This window comes from Sardina pilchardus, chromosome 12 (genome assembly GCF_963854185.1).
Source record: "Sardina pilchardus chromosome 12, fSarPil1.1, whole genome shotgun sequence".
In the NCBI taxonomy this organism is placed as follows: Eukaryota; Metazoa; Chordata; class Actinopteri; order Clupeiformes; family Clupeidae; genus Sardina; species Sardina pilchardus.
Window position 1 is genome coordinate 16335122 of NC_085005.1, and position 16988 is coordinate 16352109.

Below are 16988 nucleotides of genomic sequence, written 5' to 3' on the forward strand. Positions count from 1 at the left end.
CTCTTTCTCACGGCCATTAAAAATGCAGACTTGTCAGTCTTGGTCTCGAACAGCCACACATGGATGCGAGGAAACAGTTACGGCCTGTCTGAGGAAATTTTAAATAGAGCCTGCTGTCACTTTGAAATACCACATGAATTTGTAATGGGTTAGCCTTCCATGCAAGTTCTTCATTCTACAGCTTGACAAGATTGTTGTCAAGGCATGGTATCCTCCCATATGAATGCTTATAATGTCGGCGTGCCATGCTGCTTATATTTCACGTAAAGTTTGGAATCGTATATCCAGAGAAAGACATTAGAATGATGCATCAACAGTTCCCAACTTCCCATAACGTTCATACCCCTCTGTCAGCTTCCTGAACTTGTGCGTTGAAAAGTTTGTCTTTCTAAGGAAGTATAGTGCCCAGCAAAACATCTGGCCCTTGTTGTGGTTAGACGAAAACAAACGAGGAAGAGAAGATTGCTTAATTACCTCTAAGTAGATGCTTGAGCTTAAAATTCTGTAGATTAAACAGGCTCCAGAGTGGATTTTGGCCCATGTTTTTTCCCCCTCTCTCTTTCAAGTGTTTATGTTACTGGAGATCCTGGGTCTTAAAGTGGATAGGATGCATGTGAAGGATCCTCAGCTCGTCTTCTTGGCCTGGCACTGACTGACTCGCCACTTGGCCTCCAGACTATCAGACGGGCTAAACTGGGCACGCCACTGAAGCGTTCTGTTCATAGAGCGTATGCCACAACAACTAGCTTGAACTATGATCTACGGAACTGGTTACAAGAGATACACTTGAAAACTTCATACATTTGAAAATAAAAAGACCCTCTTAAGTTATTTTTAGGCTCCACAAGCAGAATGCTTAAGTTGCGCACCTGGTGTAGCTCGTCTTTAATAGCCCCGCACCGCATCAGCTTCTTCTCAGCTAGGCTGTTTCTTTAAGGTCAATAGCTAGTCTTCTCTGGAGGTGCTAGCCTTTTTTCAAGTAATGTTCTGCTCATTCTAGTGGTGGTGGTTTGGAATGACTGGTGATGGTGAAAGGCTAATGAATGCTAGTCTATCCACTCAACACTTTTTTTTTTTTAAATCTAGAGACGCCAGGCTCAGAACCTAATGGTACATGTTGATCTGGATAAAGCGTGTGTGTGTGTGTGTGTGTGTGTGTGTGTATGCTGTGTGTGTACGTCTGTCTTGAGTAAGTGTTTGTTACGGATGACATCCCTTTCAACCATGCCTCTAGTCATGCTCTCTTTGCAGCGCTGAATAAAGGTCTGTAATGTATAGCGGCGGTGTTGTTGCTGTGGTGTGCATGCATTGAATTAGAGTAATATATCACGTCATTATGGGACTCTTGGGGGGCAGGAATGAATGGCTGCAGGGATGTATATCACTGCCCTGTACCCCCTGGTGGTGTTGTTACTTTGCAAGGGCCAGGAGACATCTGAAAAAGAGAGTCCAAAAGAATCCCCAGAAGGCTATCCCAGGGCTTGGGGGCAACCAAGGCCCAGCTAGGCCCTCTTTATGAGCTTCTGCCCAGGGTGCGAGTGATTTAGGGCCTTCATTAGCACGACCACCCCTGCTGGCGAAGGTCTCTCCTGGGGGCTCTTGCTGTTTGCAGCAGTGGCTGAACAGAGACGGAGACAGAGCTCTGAACAGTGAAGCCTCTCAGCACTCCGTAGTCTGTAACTCCAGCCTCCACCTGGCAGCCCGAGGTCTGTGTTCGGTATGGTAAACAGGGGCACATTATAGAGAAACGGTGCACTGGAGCAGAATGGACTCGGCTGCGGTGAACACAGAACGACTATCGATGCATAACTTAAGGCAATGTGCGTGTGTTTTTTTTTTTCCTTTTATTTTTTTTAAGGTTGTATCTTTCAAGGTCTTTATGTTATGAAGGCCCTGAAGAATTGTTGAAAGAAGTTGGGGAAGATTGCAGGACAAACATGACCTTTCCTTCTTGTGAATATGAATGAAGATTCCTTAAGGGGGTAGCCTATATAATTTTTTAAACACGGCTCTAGGATACTGATGTTGCTATAGCGAATTCTTTACATTGTCCTCTAAATCTCTCTGACACTTAAACAAACCATTATTGTTTAACTTGAGAAAAGCGCGCTCCGCACTAATCGTATAGTTAAATACGGGAGCTGTGGAGAAAAAGACGGATGGTGGGCACACTGCCGAAAGAAAGGCGTCAGAGTGTCAAGAGTATAAAAGAACACAAGATTCACGTTACCAGTTGCTGCTTTAGGCTGCTTTTAGGTCACACCCCTATCCTTTACAGGCTAGGTTAAGGTTTGCGGTTGTAGTTTTGTCAAGACTCTAGTCTGTGAAACATCTCCTGCCCAGAGCTTGTAAAAAAAAGTGGCCTGGGTGTTCTTGCTGGTGGGTAATACTTGGTGGGTATTTTTTTTGTGACTGCACAAGAATGGATTTTTTCCCCTTCGAGTTTTCTTACATCCAAATCAGGTCCTGGATTTTTATCTCACTTGGCAGGAATTGAAGCACATTTCCTGATCCTTTGATATATCTGGGTGCCCTATTATATAGATGAGGATATCCTGTCTTGAGTCTATGCCTATGAAAGCTCATGTCAGTTGCTATTGTGTCTGCACACACCAGTGTCTGTAGTAATGTTCAAGTGGAAAGGGAAGTTAAACCGGACCGCTGTTGGTCAGATGTGATGCAACCAATCCCTGGGTATGGTAATACAAAAGACCGTGAAATATTGTGGGGGTGCTCACTAAACTGCTTGAGTTGTTTAGTCTGAAATCGGCAGTCACGGGCAGTGTCTGTCATTTCAGTTTTTGTATTTTTAAAAAAGATAATTTCTTGAGGAGACATCGCAGCTGGATGTGGGAGCATGCTATTTCAGAATATGTGCTTTTTGGAACAGATCGTGATTGGCAGCTCAGGTGCCACTTCCTGTGGGCATTTAAAATGCCTCATGGGTTCCACAGCAGGTCTGTGCAAGGGTGGTGATTTCACACAAGCAACTCGAGCCACAGCTCTGTAGCTGTAAAGCCTCACGCTCACCCAAACCTTCACTGGTAATTGCACAGGGAAGGTTGCATAAAGCCAATAAAAGGTGTTAATTATTTCCAGGGCCTTGATTGCCTGTGAAGAAGGAAAAGCCCCTTCCAGAAAAGTATTACAGCAACATACTTTGTACTGAGGTAATTTTTTTATTTTTTATTTTTTCATTCAATGCGTTGTCATCAGCTGTAGCTGCTTGCGTTGCAAGGCTGGCATCATGGCGCTGATGGCTGTTCAAGGATTTGAAGAGAATCTTAAATTTTGTCTCTCTTTTCTGTTTTTTTTTTCTTCTTTTTGTCGCGTCTTGGGAAGAAGAGAGATTAAATCACTACAATCACAAGCCTTTCAGACCAACTAGCACTCTGTGTGCCACTGCGAGAGCCTCCCACTGATTCCCCACTTTTGGAGTGGGCAGAACTAAAGAAGAAGGAGGGAAAAAAAGGAGCCGTCTTGGTGGAGATAATTTAAGTTGCAGTTATGTGCTGCTTTATGTAACCGCATATAGCTTTCTAGGCCAGTGTTGGGCTCTTCCTATAGTCCTCTTAAGGAAGGATGCTATTGATTTAGTACCCTGACCAAGTTGTTATGTCTTGCTCAGTTTCACAGTAAAGACTGCTGAGAGGAGGAGGCACTTGATTCCTCTCAGATTTCTTCACAATGTGTAACCTGAGTCTAATTACCGGTTCTCAAGGGTTTCTGCAGGATGCATACTTTCTGTCAACTCTCATGGTCTGTTTTCATACAAATCAAGATGGGGACGGCTCTCCCCGATGCTTCCAATCAGTTGGGAACTGAGGAAGGATGAACTTCTTGGGGGCATATTCTGACACCCTTACTAAACCTCTCTGCTCTTGACATCTCCATTGTAAGTGACTGGCCCTCTGGCACTATACAGAAGTGTTTAACAGTTTGTTTTAATGGGCTAAGTGTCTACTTAAAGCTTGAAGTGGATCGAGCCTCCCTACTGAGGTATTCTTTGGCAGAGGTATACAGTATGAAGGTATGGAGTTTGTTTGGAAATCTGAGCTCATCTGGCAGACTGAAGACGGATATTGCATGTGCATGCCTAGCTCTGCCATGCTTGACTTTCAAAAGCAAACCACGTCTTTTAAAGGGCTGGTTTTTGACATAAGATCCTGGCCATCAAGCTTTTTTTTTTTTTCCTAAAAAAAAGGAAAAGAAAAATTTCATAGGAGCCTGGCTTTCCAAAACTTGGAACCCATGCAGCCTCGCAAAAGCCCAGGATTGCAAGTACACTCCATGACAACAAAACGTGTCTCCCCTCCCTCAGCAGTTTGGATGAAAATAGCCTCAGGATAGCAATAGACTGGGACAGCAAGTGGCCAAAGAACACAAAGCTGGTCGGTTCCTTAGACGCTTTCAAGGGCCTGGAATAAATAAATCTCGCAGAGAAAGAATGTCTGCTGCTGTGTTTTTTTCTTTCCTCTCCTCTGCTTTCCCTTCCTGAGAACACCAGGGATCCTGTGCTGAGCAGCTGTTGGATACTGTGGTTTTGGCTGGGTCAGTACTATGGGTTTCACAGATCTTCTCCAGTCCTCTCTCTCTCTCTCTTACAAACTCACTCTCTCTGTCACTCTTACCCTGCTCTCTCTCTCTCTCTCTCTCTCTCTCCCTCTCTCCCCGTCCCTCTCCCCCTCTGTAGAGGAATGCAGACAGACCTTTTCTCAGGGTAATCAGTCTCCCCTGTGACTTGCTCTCGGATACAGTCCCAAAATGCCTCCTCATAGAGCTGAACTGAATCCCCTTGGGGTCCCTGAAGCAGAGGTAAAGACCTCAGGTTGGAAAGATTGGGGGGGACGTGGGGACGTGGGGACGAGCTCCTTTGGAGGTCCTCTCTTCAGCCTTTTTTGTCTGCCATACCTGGTGCTGACACGGCGGTAGTTAACAAGAACCTTCTCTTGTCACGCCTCCTTTTTTTTAGATAGTCATCATGATGAAATAGGTCATTCTGTTGCTAACCTTACAGAAACGTTCGGTAGTGTGTCAAATACTTTTTTTCGCCTTAAGCGCACCTTCCGAAGCTGCTGGAATGCTGCCATTTCTAAAGTGTGTGTTTGCTGGATATATTCTTTGGGATGGAAATTGGTTCTGAAAGGGCCCTCTGTGTTCTCAGAAGGCAATAAGAGAAGGATCTGAAGAGTAAATGTTTAGATAACCCAATTGACTATAATCATTGAGATGGGTTGGAGTCCTCTGGGGACCTCCACAATGCCATGACCACTCTGGATTAAAAGATCCGGAAAACACGGCACTTTCCTCTCTAAGTTCAGGGTTATGTCCTTGGCTCAGAGGTTTTTGTCAATGGCAGACATGTTTGTGACTTTCAATATTGAGTTCTTTTTTACGGTACTCTTGACACACAACAAGTGCCGTGTTTCAGTAGTGTTTCTTTGCATACATTTAGGGCTGAAACTATTATTTGAGCAACTCTGTTAATTCTAATACAAGAAATGATCGAGGCTGTGCAAAGGCTAACTAGTGTGTGATGTGAATGTGTTCCATTGTTTGCGTGCACGTTGTTCTGCTTTGTATGTGTGTGGCGCAAGGAAACAAACGCAGACAATGGGGAGGAAATGAACAGGCGTGTGATAAACGACTACCAGTGCGCCAAACCTCGGAGCGCGAGTCCTGAAATATCTGACCACTTTGCACCTCCCTCATCCGCCACTCCAGCAGATGGACGCACTGTTCTGCCTGTGCTGAGTGGAGAGGAGAAACAACACTGTTGCTGTGTGTGTGTGTGTGTGTGTGTGTGTGAGTGTGAGCTGCAGGTTCCAGAGAAAGTCTGCACTAAATGTTTTGATGTCCTTCTATATGCGTTCATCCATTTGGGATCATCATCTGAAAAAAAAAAAGCCTAGTAAGAGGGAGTTTTGGGAGAGAATGAGTGTTGAGAAATTAGGGTTGAACCATAGAGTCTGGCTAACTGGTGGAAATTGCATGTTAAAACAAGAGTGATGGCACTTGCTGTTTTAATATTTTATAGCCCACGAAGGTCACGGTGACACAGGCAAGCACAATCAGCTGTGCCCCTCCCCTTCCTCGAGTGCTGCACTCCGAGTTCCCCTTCAGTCGCTTTGCTGTGATTACCGTTGCCATGGTTACCGGCCGGGCAAGTCTGGCATCATCCTTGAGGCCCCCTAGGTGATGCCTCAGGATGGCAGGCAGCCTATCCCTGCACAGTGCACACACACTGGGAGCTAATCTCCAATCAATTAAAATAAAACAACCTCCACACAGGGGTTAAATGAAGTATTGTTTTTTTATTTGTTTTGTGCTCCACTTCCTTCTTGCTATACTTCTCTTTCCTTCTGAGTTGCCGTCAAACGTGTTGCCGTCACATGTGAAGAGCAGAACTAATTAGCTTGTGTTCCACGGATGCTTCCACGCCGTAGTCCCAAAGGACCTTTTTTTTTTCCTTCCTTTTTTTTTTCTTGATGAGACATCAGCGCTGAGAACCAGCCCACCCCAAGTTGCACCTCCTGAATCCCTCTCTGCCTCTGACTGAAATGAGGTTTCAAGTTCGCCGCAAGCAGAGCACCTGGCTGCTCAGAGGTTCCCCCAGAGGGAAGAGCTATTGTCAGTCACACTCCCAGAGGTGGATTGGATGTGGCTGTTAGGGGAAAGGGAAGCTAGCGACAGGAGGAAGCCTGTCAGCTACATCTTCAGGAAGCCCCTCTGAAAGGCTCTGATTGGCCGTGACTGAGATCTGTGGCCCTGTGGATCATGGTGGTGGAGGGACTGGAGTTGTGAGAGCTGTGGAAGGCTTAGGCACACAGCGCCCTGTGGTGGGGCTTTGCACAGCTTGTATAGCAGCTAGTATAATACCCTTTTGGCTTCTTTACTGTTTTCTTTCTTTTCTGCACACTCTCTCTCTCTCTCTCTCTCTCTCTCGCTCTCTCTCTCTCTCTCGCTCTCTCTCTCTCTCTCTCTCTCTCTCTCTCTCTCTCTGCAGAAGAAGGCCACGTTGGGGCCTGTGGAGGCTTTGTATAGCTTATGTAGCAGCTATTGTGATACCCCTCCAGCTTCTCTCCTGTTTTCTCTCTCACTGTTCTGTCTTCACTCTGCATCCTTTCCTCCCTACTCTTTAGACTTTAGACTTTGAGACCGAATGTGAACTTTTGAATTGGAACCGTAGGCTACTACGTCAGTTACTGATGTGTTCTCATGAACTTGTGAACCGTCATGAAACATCAAGTTTGGAAAAGAATGCATATAGAAACGGCCCCTATCTTACGACCCTCCTGATTTTTCTCCCTCCCTCTCTCTCTCTCTCTCTCTCTCTCTCTTTCTCCCTCTCTCTCTTTCTCTTTCTCTCTCTATCTCCATCTCTCTCTCAAAGTGAAGGCTGGTGTTTGAATGTTTCCTACTGGAGATGTAAAGCTATCCACAACTGTGTTCATTCAGCCCATTTCCTACTATGCTCACATGTGTCTAACATGTGTTAGGCACAGAAACCTTTTGGATGCGTACATCAATCAGAAGGAGGCTTTTGACTTTGTATTTCCTAAGATGCTGCCAGATTTATAGATTGAGAGGAAGGTTTTGATTTTTTTTTTTTTTAAATAAATAAATAAATATATACCCATCTTTCTTCTTTCAGGTCAGCCTTGGAGGTGTTCAGTGAAGCCAGCGAGCTGCCTTTGATGCCAAGCTAAATCACAGACACAAGTAAGTCATCAAACACTTCCGTAGTCTGTGCTCTAATTGGGTTGCGGGAGGGCCGCCAGTGATGCACATATTGTCCGGCTCTTTTCGTTTAATGATGGATTTGCACATGCAAGGGGGTTGCCAAGGAGACAGGTTTTTGAGGTAAGTGCTGCATATGACAGGAGGATTTGAAGGCATGCGCTGCCAATAAGGCCCCAGCACTTCTGGGTTGTGTAACACCGAAAGATCTGAGAGATGTGAAATTAACTTTATGTGCAGAACCCCCACTCCTCCACCCCCTCCCCCCGTAGGAGCCTAGAGGACCTTGCAAACAACACATTCATTTCCCTCTCCTCTCCAAACAAAGCCTCATTAGCCCCTTAGCCTATTAGTCTTGTCCTCCTCCTCATCCTCCCCTCCCCTTTCAGGTGAAGATCGTTCAAGCACCCTCCTCACAAAGGCCTCAGTTGCGCGGCCTCAATAGCAGTTTTGCGTTGCGAAAGGGGAAAAGGGGAAGGAGTGGGTGACCCTCATTTATCAAAATAAATGTGCGCAGCAGAATGTTCTGGCAATCTGCAGGTCCCCCACCCCACCACCACCGTCACCACCATCCATACCCACCCCCCACCCTCGTAGTTCTCTCAGTGCAGTCCCAACAGCCCTTAGTGGCAGCTATTGTCTCCACCCACTCACCCACTCACGCTCAATCTCTCACATGAATGCTGGTTCAGAGTGGAAAAATGATTGCAGTGTGCGAAACGGGGTGAAGAAAAAAACAAAACAAAAAAAGGAGAAGAGGGAAGGGACGATGGGGAGTGAGGGGGTGACGGAGAATAACAGGTGATCTCGGCGAGAGTGAAATGGAGGGAAAGTGGGAGGCGTTCATGCGAGCAGGTTCGTAATGGACCACCCATTTAAAAAGGAAAAAAGAAATCGTTAGCTGAAACAATGGCAAGCTGTGGGTCGGAGCAATTGCGAGGACAATGGTGCATTGTGGGCCAGTCCATCAGAGTGCCAATAATGCACTTGACAGTGTGATACCATGAACCGTGAACAAGTTAAGGACCCTAGATTAATCTCACCCTGATGTACGTGACGGCATGCAAAGACTGTAGCTGTCGGTTCATCAGAAGAGGTCAGCTTCCCACATGATTGTTTTTATGTCACTGGGTAAGTGACAGACAGAGGTGCGACTTTCATCTCAAATCAGATGGGCTGTCAAACTGGCGTTTGTTTAGTGTCTGCAGAGTTTGTGAGTTTTGCTTTAGCTGTCCCAAGTAAAAAACTATTTGCAACATGAAGAAATGTAGGCTGATTTTGTGGTGCCAGAGATTTCAAACACAGACCAACTTTCAGTAATGGCTGCCTATATATTTTATTACCACGATTGCTCCTTTGGAATAAACCCACGATCTTGGTGTTATTATGCTGCTCTACCACATTAGCCAATAAAATATAACTTATAGTGACATTAATGTGTAGAATCACCCCAGACCCTGCAATGAATTTGGGAAAATAGGCCTACATTACTGTATCTTTAGTCATGTTTTCAGTGGTAAGCTTTTGGCTACTATTTCTCAGACTTGTTTGCAATACATGATTCTAGAATATCAATATAGACCTGTAACCTGTCTTATCTGTCCGGTCAGCATCTGCCTTGGAATGAAATGGAATGAAATGGGATGGAATGTGAAGGAGTTATGTAAGTCATATAGACTTAGGATGGCCATTAGTTAACCATGGGTGATGGTTTCGCTTTGCTGCCACAGGTGCAAACAAGGCTCAGGAGTTGAAAGGGATGAGGATGGGTCATTGAAGGCTCATGGATTTGACGTCCACTCCCCTTGCGGTCATGTCAAAGTGTCCTTCATGTGGATAACGAACCATCACATGTTCAAACACTTGCTCCTGCAAGTGATTTATTGTCAGTCCTATAGGTAGACAAATGCATCCCATTGACTATACAGAGCTTTGAGCGCTATTTGAACTCCTTAAGCACTATGTGAATGTGCTTCATATATCATGTGGCCCTGAGCTTTTGAAATGTCTGCTATCGATTAAACAAGGGAAGGGAAGCTGAGTGAAGATGACTTGTGGGCGGTGCGGAGGTTGCCCTGGATAAAAGCAAAGCCCTAAACAGTCCACTGACGAATCAAAACAGGGATCGGTTCTCCCACGGTCCATAATACAGCAAATCCATTGTCTCACCCTCACTATTTCTGGCAGAGACTCTGGATTTTCCTGTACCGCTGGTTTGCGTCTCCCGGCAGAACGATGCCTCCTTGTCGTAAGTCGTGTGTGCCAAGTCCGGGATGGGTTTGGATAGATTTATAAGCTTCACCTGTGTAGTTCATCCGCCCCAACTTGTCGCCACAGCTTATCCTGTCAGCAGCAGGGATCAGGGGCCCTGCAGAAGGGTGACATAACTGCTGTGGCAGATCGGGAAATGGACTCTGGTCGCCCTCCGGGACCCCCTCACATTTACTGTGGTGGAGGTCTGTGAGCCTGTCTGAGCCTGGATGCCCATGGCCGTCGCCTGTGTTGCTTATACTAAGTGTGTGCGTGTGTTGCCTCTTACCACAAGCCCCTGTAAACCTTAATCGAAGATCTATATGTTTGGAAACACCTTGTGATGTGCAAAGACTGTAAACTGCGGTGCTTAATTTTGCTTTATGGGATTTAAAGTCCCAGTTATAAAAACCTAGGATTAGACACTCGTATGCATGCACAACCATTCTCCCATAACGATACAGTAACGGGTCTCAGTTCCCATACAGAAAGCGTTTGCCCAGTGCTGATGCTACACGTTTAAATTGCATTCCCATACAACCATAAAGTGTATTTAAATGTTGAATTACAGGTTTTCACATTGGCAATGAGATATCTGTGTGTGAGAGTGTCTGTGTCTATGTCTCTCTGTCTCTCTGTGTGTCTGCTCTAACCTGCTTTGGGGATTTGGTCTTTCCCTTGGACCATGTGTGTGGCCTCCAGCCTACACACACAAATATCTTAATGCCTCATGCCTGAGAGGTATACTGTCAGGTCGTCAGGTCAAGTCTGCACCTTTTTCCCGTCTCAACTGTAACCAGCTGTCGTTTGAAAGAGAAAAGCGAAGAAAACGACTGACTGTCTTCTCAAGACTAACAAGCCCCCAGCCACCGTGAACTAGAACTTTATCTCTGGCTTTAGGCTACAGAGACAAGGTTTTTATGTGAAGTTTTGTCTTCCAGACACCTTAAAGCCTCCAAGCATTGCTTGGTCATGCGTGATCGTTTTTTAGCCGTCTTTATATTGACAACCTGTGTGCCTGTGTCATGGGCCCGGAAATGTCCCAGATGTCAGGTTCTTTTCTTTTCAGGCAGAACGAGACTCTCTATTGTACATTCCTTCACATGCTGTCAGGTAATCTGAAGAAGTATGCGAAGATTCTCAGTGTTTTTTGGAAATGTTTACTTGTCGCTTTTCCCTTTGAAGTGGACACATGTTACAGCTTGTTTCACATTTTAAAGGTGAATGCATGCATGTGTGCTAACATTTAGCAACATGTAAGTGTGTCTAAATTGCAGTGTAAGCCACAGGAAGGCCTCCTGGTGTTGTTCATAGCACTGGTGATGCAGAAGTTGATAGCTTTGTAGCACAATCCACAAAATCTCTTGCATCAATATGCAGTTGCAAACACCTCATCTGTAGCCTACACTCTAGAACACATTTTTAAATAAAATGGTTCTAAGCTGGTAAATCATCCACAGACTGATTTTTGTAACATGTGCTACATACATGCACTGCACAGCCCTGCACCTGGCAGAGGTTTTAAACATGGTTAAGGTTAGGGGTTCAATGCCCACCGAGGGAGCACTAACACAGATGCGTGTGATACTGTATCTGTCTAAAGTCCTAAGTTGGATAGGTCGTCTACTGAATGACTAAGCGCACGCTAATGAACATTTATAAATGATAATAAAGCTCATCATCATCTGAGCTCCAGCTCTGGTTCCAGCAGAGCGGGAGTTACAGCAGCCCACATGAGACGTGCCGGTAATCACAGTGTTTGTTGAAAATAATGGGTCTCTCTCTCCCACCAGGAGGCAAGAGAGAAAGATTAGCCATCTTGTGTTGTGCTGCTGTTCTTTTTTATTCCTCCATTGTGCTCTCACCCACTCACTGTTTCATAGGATGAGGCTGACTGCAGAGCATCTGACAGGATTGTGGCAGATTTTGGTTGTGCGCGTTCTTTCCTCCAATAACTGCAGCAGGCAGCTCGCTTTCCTATTTTCAGACACATTTCATTCATTCGCACACAAGATCTGCAGCCATTTTAGCGCAGTGTGTGTTTGATTTGTCTGCCTTCGTAACAAGCCCTTGCGGAATTGTTGGCATTGAAGAACTTGCTCAAAGATTCCGGAGTCCTTTGTGCCAGTGCTAGTGTAAGCAGGTTTCATGTTGTCAAACAGCATTGCGCAATGGTAGTTTGGTATACAGAGGAGAGGGCTGCTTGCTTGGTTCTCTTACACGAGATGTCTTAACAGGTCTATTGCATGCACTGTCCCAAAAATAATCTTTCGCTTCGAAATTCTGTTCAAACGACTATGATGCTCAGAAATGTATTCTGGGGCGACAAGGAAAAACGTGCCGGTCTTATTGGTCACCGAGAAGCCGCTGTGACATTCTCGGGGTCGGTTTACTCGCATATCTGAGCGAGGGGAAGACAAACACCTCCCGTTCCCGGCCCCTTCCTTCCACAGGCGCGGCGGACAACACCGAGTGCCACAAAAGCGTTTCCTGCTCATGAGTTCACCTCGCGAGGTGTTTGTTGGTCCTCGCAGAGGGAGACGGGGAGAGAGAGACAAGAGACGCCGCTGGCCCGCCGCCAGACAGCTGGCCCCCGCAGCCCCCCGGCCTGAGCGAGTGAGCGCTGCAGCATCTGGTCGTCAACAGGCCAGCGAGACGCGCCATACTCTGACAGACTGGAAAAGTGTGTGTGTGTGTGTGTGTGTGTGTGTGAGGGAGAGGACAGAGTTTCACATCCTGCACTGCAGGGCTCGCTCATCCCACAACGCCACATGGTGAGCCTCGTAGTCCCGGATGCACACCGACATGCCACGGTTGTGAGGTTACAGATTTTTCCGGTCAAGGTTTTTTTTTTTTTTTTTTTCCTTCTCGAAGGTGCTTCCTACGACATTCCCACTTTCACGTCACAAGCATCTCCGATGGTTTGTGCGTGTCTTGATTTCTCCTTACTGTTTTTCCCGCCTGGGCGAGAAGCATTTTTGGTCATGGTACAATTACAGAGCAGTTCACGTCTTGTTTTCACTCATCTTGTTGCAGCTCATCGTAACCCACACAAACTGATGGCCGCACATCTAGCATAACAGTCCCACAGAAGTTACTTATTTTTGATGGACTTGTGGCTTTTGGGATGACGGGAAGATCCATGCCATCCAAGAACAGAGGCAATTGGCTGGAAAGTGTCTCTCCTTGCTTATGTTTCCTGGTAACCATGTCGTTGTGGAATCCAAAAACAACCCAGTTGATCATAGACGAGCCAGAACAGCTCTTGATCAAGAGAACGTGCTTGAGAAATTACTCAGATCAGATTGTGTGAATTTGACACCCTCACCTTTTGCTCTACGGGTCGAGGAGTCAGATACTGTAAGCAGCAGTCGTTGTGATTGGTTGATTTTGGCCCCATTTTTACTGGATCCCTGTCCCTTTATCACAGAACAGTTTTTTCTTTCTTTCTTTCTTTCTTTTTTTATCTTGCTGTCTTTCCATCTTGCTTTCGTGCATGGTTCTCTCTCTCTCTCTCTCTCTTTCTTTCTCAATTTTCTTCCTCCCACTCCTTTTCCCCTGAATTCCCTGCGGCAGTGCATGCTGTATATCCACCAGCAAAGAAGCTCTCTTGGTGATCATAGGCAATAATATGCTTATAGACAGACACTTCGGTATTCAGTAAAAAAAAAAAGAAAAAAACTTTTTTAGAACTTTCAGGACACATTATGTATAGAATATACACATTTAACATTTGCATGTTGTGCATAACACTTTTGCAGCCATGTCCCTCCCCCAGTAAGCATGTCAGGCCTGCAGCGACTCACTACGAGCCCTATTGACAATGGAACTCCTTGCATTGTTGCTATTACCCGCAGCGGTTTGTAATCAGTTACAGTACGATCGCGGTCACGCCGACTCGCTCGGTTTCCGAGCAGAAACCGGCAGCTCGCGTTTGAACCCCTCTTCGTCCGTCCTGCCTCCCCGTTTCTTGCCTCTCGCCCCTCGGCCCTCATCCCTGGCCGGGCTTCAGTCGGGCGAGCAAGCTCCCGCTGCTGTTTACTGATCTGAGCATTACTGTCGTCTTTAAGAGATTTGATGGTGGCTTCAGCCGAAGCCCATCATTGGCCCCACACCAAGTTAGCCCCCCCCCCCTTTGTGTTTTCTTTTTCTTTCTCTCTCTCTCTCTCTCTCCATTCTTCTTTCCCCCTGTTCCGTTTTGTTCCGTTCTGTTCTGTTCTGTGATGTGCTGTGTGTTTGCCTCAGAGAGGGCTGGAATTACATGCTGCCCTGCTGCCTGACAGGCTCTCCCACTCCACTGTCGTTAATTACAGTACTGAGCGCCCTCTCTTTCTCCTCCCCTCCTCCTCCTCCTCCACTTCTGTTTCCTCCTCCCTTGTTATACTCCCCAATTTTCATCTGTCTTTCTGTATTCGCTCTTCTGTATTTCCTTTTTTTTTCTTATCTCGTCTCTCTATCTCTCTTTTCCTCAACCTGTCTACCAGTCTTACCTTCTTTGTGTACATTTCATGCTTGCAGTGCACGCTCACTGAATTTCTGCATGTTGCATTTTTTTTTTAAAGGTCTGTGTTGTTTGCTATTCAGGAATATTATTTCTACTTTCTCAAACGTGTGTGTGTGTGTGTGTGTGTGTGTGTGTGTGTGTGTGTGTGTGTGTGTGTGTGTGTGTGTGTGTGTGTGTGTGTGTGTGTGTGTGTGTGTGTGTGTGTGTGTGTGTGTGTGTGTGTGTGTGTGTGTGTGTGTGTGTGTGTGTGTGTGTGTGTGTGTGTGTGTGTGTGTGTGTGTGTGTGTGTGGCGCGCTCAGCCCCCCACGCCATGTGCCCCCCCCCCATCTCAGGACAGGGCTAACGCTGTCGCAGCAGCGAAGTTTTGATGTGAACTCTGGTTACCCCAATCAGTGCTGTGGCTCCTGAGGCAGCAGCTCCTTGCCTGGGCAGGCAGACACAAGTCAGGCTCCAGGAGATGGGTGGGCTGCAGGGAGAGGGGTGGAGAGAGAGGCCTTCTAGTTTCACTGGTGTCCATGGGAGCCACTGTCTGATTGGTCCCTCAATCATGTTACATCATTTTGATGGATACGCGTATTACGCGATCATGGACCTCTCTCTGGGACCCTTTGGCCTTCTCTTCCTCTCTCGCTCTCGTTTCTGTTGCTCTCTCTCTCTCTCTCTCTCTCTCTCTCTCTCTCTCTCTCTCTCTCTCTCTCTTGCTCTCACTCGCTCCCTTACTCACTCTCACTCTCTGTTCTCTCTCTCTCTCTCGTTTGCTTTCTTGCCCTCTCTCTTCCTCCTTCTCTCTTGAGAAAGAAAGCAATCTGTGATGATGAAGTGGAGAGGACTGCATTGTACCTCATAAATGGCCACATATTGTAAAGGCAGTGCAAACAAAGAGAGCTGGAAGAAGTGACTGGAAGGTAGCGGGGGGAGAGCCCAAGGCTGTGGGAGACTGGTTGGGTAGAGACGAGCCCACCGCAGAGAGAGAAAGATGGGCTGGAGAGAGGCTGTCCTTCAGCCAGCGTTCACTGCCATCACTGCCGGGCCCCCATTCCTCTTGATCATTAGAATCTCCCACGAGGGACACACACACACACACACACACACACACACACACACACATACACACAAACAGACACCTACCCCCTTACCCCACACATACACAAACAGATAAACAAACAAATGAACACACTTACACGCATACACACACTAGGGATGTTAACCGGTGACTGTTTGACCGATGGTTGACCGTATCCACGTTAGCCGATCAAAGTTGTCGCTAGTCGGTTAAAAAAAAAAAAACTATCTCTAAATTAGGCTATTATTATAGACAGTGGACTAAACGCTACTACAGCTAGCTATCTCATTCCAAGGTCTTTTTTGCGTGAAGTTAACAAATTATCCCTCACACTCAATTTGTAATAACTCGCCTGCTTGTAGGCTACTTAATAAACCAATAAAAACATTCGCACCTTGGCCGGTGCGTCTTTTGCAATCTGGAGGTGCCCGTTTTATCCATTGGTTTTTATCGTGTTGCAGCAACTTTCCGCATAAGATGGGCTTAGATTTGGAAATACATTACATCTACATTTCAGGAAGGGTCAGGAAGGGTCAGCAATGGTAACAGATAAGGTAATGATGATCATCTTTCTTTATTATTGTTAGTAGGCCTACTTCCTCAAAATAGCGGCGTCTCCTCGGAGCTGTCATTTTCTTAAGTGAGCCGCGGCAATTTCAGTTTCAAATGAGCTTCTAACGCTAGACAAACGCCTTTATTTGCAACGCGATCACCTTGTACCCAAACCATTTCGAAACGAAGGAGCCATTTGTCCTCCACTTATTTACAAGCTCCTTGGTTTGCGGGACTCATGTTTCGCGCTCTAGGGGATTTTAAAAACAGTGACGTGAGTGAAAGTGCGGCGCCGCCGCCGGGGCTGTGTGTGTGAGCGGGGGACAGAGAGATGCGACAGAGTTGCAAAGTTGCGTGGCTGTTATTTCAAATAGCGTAAAATATTTTAAACGAATCGGTTAACCGGTTTCAACCGGCTAATGAGGCTCGGTGGTCGGTCAAGAAAATTAGTAGTTTTCGCCATCCCTAACACACACCCAAACAAACATGTGCAGAGAGAGAGAACAAGAGAGACGACAAGAAAGATGGTCCGAGAGATGCTTCTAGGACTACACACATGCACACAGTCCGAGCACACATGGACACAGTCATGCATCGATGCTTTAGCTACACACTCACACAGGCACTTATTTGATCATGCCCACACACTTGCACAAACACTTAGCGAAGAGCGCATCTCTCTTCTCTGTGTGTGTGTGTGTGTGTGTGTGTGTGTGTGTGTGTGCGTGTGTGTGCCCTAAAGGCTACTTCAGCTACACACCCACACAGCAAATCAATACCTCTCGCCCAGCCTCTTCCCCCACTCGGGCCCACTACCTACAACAGCTCCGCTTCTCTCTGCTATTCTTAGACTAGGTGCCACTGCTAAATGGAACGGA

General features: G+C 46.4%; 1 long non-coding RNA gene across 1 annotated transcript in view; it reads left to right on the forward strand.

The window, feature by feature from the left end:
• LOC134098446 (uncharacterized) overlaps positions 1-16988 on the forward strand; it is a 41896-nt gene that overhangs the window by 10292 nt on the left and 14616 nt on the right. The window contains exon 2 of the long non-coding RNA XR_009941038.1: positions 7655-7722. This is a non-coding gene — a long non-coding RNA (uncharacterized LOC134098446). The remainder of the gene's footprint in view (positions 1-7654; positions 7723-16988) is intronic.